Here is a 3,157-nt window from a genome sequence, read left to right as displayed (position 1 = left end):
TAAGGCGGATGAGGTTGAGTTAATTGTGAATGTCAGCAAAGACGTCACGCCTCTGTCAGGTTCTTGAAGAGCCCTGAAGGGGCTTCCATTTCATTTCATGTCCCTCGACTCTTACAACTGCCATCTGGTTTCTGTACAAATTGTAAATACTCTTTCGCTCCCTGTATTTTACCCCTGCCACCTTCAGAATTTGAAGGAGAGTATTCCAGTCAACATTATCAAAAGCTTTCTCTAAGTCTACAAATGCTGGAAACGTAGGTTTGCCCTTCTTTAATCTAGCTTCTCAGATAAGTCGTAGGGTCAGTATTGCCTCACTTGTTCCAATATTTCTACGGAAACCACACTGATCTTCCTCGAGGTCGGCTTCTACTAGTTTTTCCATTCGTCTGTAAAGAATTCGCGTTGGTATTTTGCAGCTGTCACTTATTAAACTGATAGTTCGGTAATTTTCACATCTGTCAACACCTTCTTTCTTTAGGATTGCAATTTTTATATTCTTCTTGAAGTCTGAGGGTATTTCGCCTGTTTCATACATCTTGCTCACCAGATGGGAGAGCCAGTCCTGACAAAACTCTACCAAGGCCGTCAGTAGTTCCAATGAATGTTGTCTACTCCGGGGGCCTTGTTTCAACTCAGGTCTTTCAGTGCTCTGTCAAACTCTTCACACAGTATCTTATCTCCCATTTCATCTTCATCTACATCCTCTTAAAATTCCAAAATATTGTACTCATGTACATCGCCCTTGTATAGACCCTCTATATACTCCTTCCACGTTTCTGTTTTCCCTGTTTGCTTAGAACTGTGTTTCCATCTGAGCTCTTGATATTCATACAAGTCGTTTTCTTTTCTCCAATGGTCTCTTTAATTTTCCTATACGCAGTATCTATCTTACCCCTAGTGCGGTAAGCCTCTACACCCTTACACTTCTCCTCTAGCCATGCCTGCTTAGCCATTTTGCACTTCCTGTCGATCTCATTTTTGAGACGTTTGTATTCCTTTTTGTCTGCTTCATTTACAGCATTTTTATATTTTCTCCTTTCATAAATTAAATTCCATATTTCTTCTGTTACCCAAGGATTTCTACTAGCCCTCGTCTTATTACCTACTTGATCCTCTGCTGCCTTCACTACTTTATCCCTCAGAGCTACCCATTCGTCTTCAACCGTATTTCTTTCCCCCATTCCTTTCACTTGTTCCCATATGCTGTCCCTGAAACTCTGTACAAGCTCTGGTTTAGTCAATTTGTCCAGGTCCCATCTCCTTAAATTGCCACCTTTTTGCAATTTCTTCAGTTTTAATCTACAGTTCATAACCAATAGATTGTGGTCAGACTCCTCATCTGCTTCTGCAAATGTCTTACAATTTAAAACCTGGTTCCTGAATCTCTGTCGTACCATTATATAATCTATCTGAAACCTGCCAGTATCTCCAGGCTTCTTCCATGTTTACAGCCTTCTTTTATGATTCTTGAACCAAGTGTTAGCTATGATTAAGTTGTGCTCTGTGCAAAATTTCACCAGACGTCTTCCTCTTTCATTTCTTAGCCCCAATCCATATTCACCTGCTATGGTTCCTTCTCTCCCTTTTCCTACTTTCGTCTTCCAGTCACCCATGACAATTACATTTTCGTCTCCCTTCACTACCTGAATAATTTCTTTTATCTGATCATGGAGTTCTTGAATTTCTTCGCCATCTGCTGAGGTAGTTGGCATATAAACTTGTACTACTGTAGTAGGCATGGGCTTCGTGTCTATCTTGGCCACTATAATACGTTCACTATGCTGTTTGTAGCAGCTTACCCGCACTCATATTTTTTTATTCATTATTAAACCTACTCCTGCATTACCCCTATTTGATTTCGTATTTATAACCCTGTATTCACCAGACCAGAAGTCTTGTTCCTCCTGCCACCGAACTTCACTAATTCCCACTATATCTAACTTTAACATATCCATTTCCCTTTTTAAATTTTCTAACCTACCCGCTCGATTAAGGGATCTGACATTCCACACTCCGATCCATAGAATGCCCGTTTTCTTTCTCCTGATAACGACGTCCTTTTGAGTAGTCCCCGCCCGGAAATCCGAATGGAGGACTATTTTACCTCCGGAATATTTTCCCAAGAGGACGCCATCATCATTTAACCATACAGTAAAGCTGCATGCCCTCGGGAAAAATTGCGGCTGCAATTTCCCTTTGCTTTCAGCCGTTCGCAGTACCAGCACAGCAACGCCGTTTTGGTTAATGTTACAAGGCCAGATCAGTCAATCATCCAGACTGTTGCCCCTGCAACTACTCTTCAGGAACCACACGTTTGTCTGGCCTCTCAACAGATATCCCTCCGTTGTAGTTGCACCTGTTGTGGTTGGCAGGAGAGCCAACCGTGATAGTAAAGGAGGCCGAAATGCTCGCGTTTTAGCTCACGCAGGCTCGCGTGAGGTCTGGAACATGACAAGGGAATTAGAATTGAGAAAAACGGACGTAGCTGGTGGAATACTTAACTTTAATCCATTAATGGAGAACGTCGCTCTTTAAAGTACATGATTCACAATATCAATAATACGGATAATGGCGCCTTGCTGGGTCGTAACAAATAACGTAGCTGAAGGCTATGCTAACTATCGTCTCGGCAAATGAGAGCGTAGAAGTCAGTGAACCATCGCTAGCAAAGTCGGCTGTACATCTGGAGCGAGTGCTAGGAAGTCTCTCTAGACCTGCCGTGTGGCGGCGCTCGGTCTGCAATCATTGATAGTGGCGACACGCGGGTCCGACGTATACTACCGGACCGCGGCCGATTTAAAGGCTACCACCTAGCAAGTGTGGTGTCTGGCGGTGACACCACAGCACCTACGGTACGGATATCTGTACTGTTGAGGCACGCAAGCGTCCCCACCAACGGCAAGGTCCGTGGTTCATGGGGGGAGGGCCCTGAAGGGTATTGTGTACATTAAAGTCACGAAGTAGCAAAAAGAGGTGAGGGTGTTGGCCACTGCTAACATCAAATGCTGGAGTGATGTCAATAATAGAAAGGGAACAAGTGATGAAAGGAAATTCAGACTGTAACAGCTTGCAGCCAAGTGTTCAGTGAGAGTGATTGAATATGAACGTCAACCAATAGGAGCAGCATGAATCCTTCACGAGATGGAATGTAATCATT

Source organism: Schistocerca gregaria, unplaced genomic scaffold, assembly GCF_023897955.1.
Source record: "Schistocerca gregaria isolate iqSchGreg1 unplaced genomic scaffold, iqSchGreg1.2 ptg000529l, whole genome shotgun sequence".
Classification (NCBI taxonomy): Eukaryota; Metazoa; Arthropoda; class Insecta; order Orthoptera; family Acrididae; genus Schistocerca; species Schistocerca gregaria.
The sequence above is the reverse complement of the archived record's forward strand: the minus strand, read 5'-3'. Positions refer to the sequence as shown.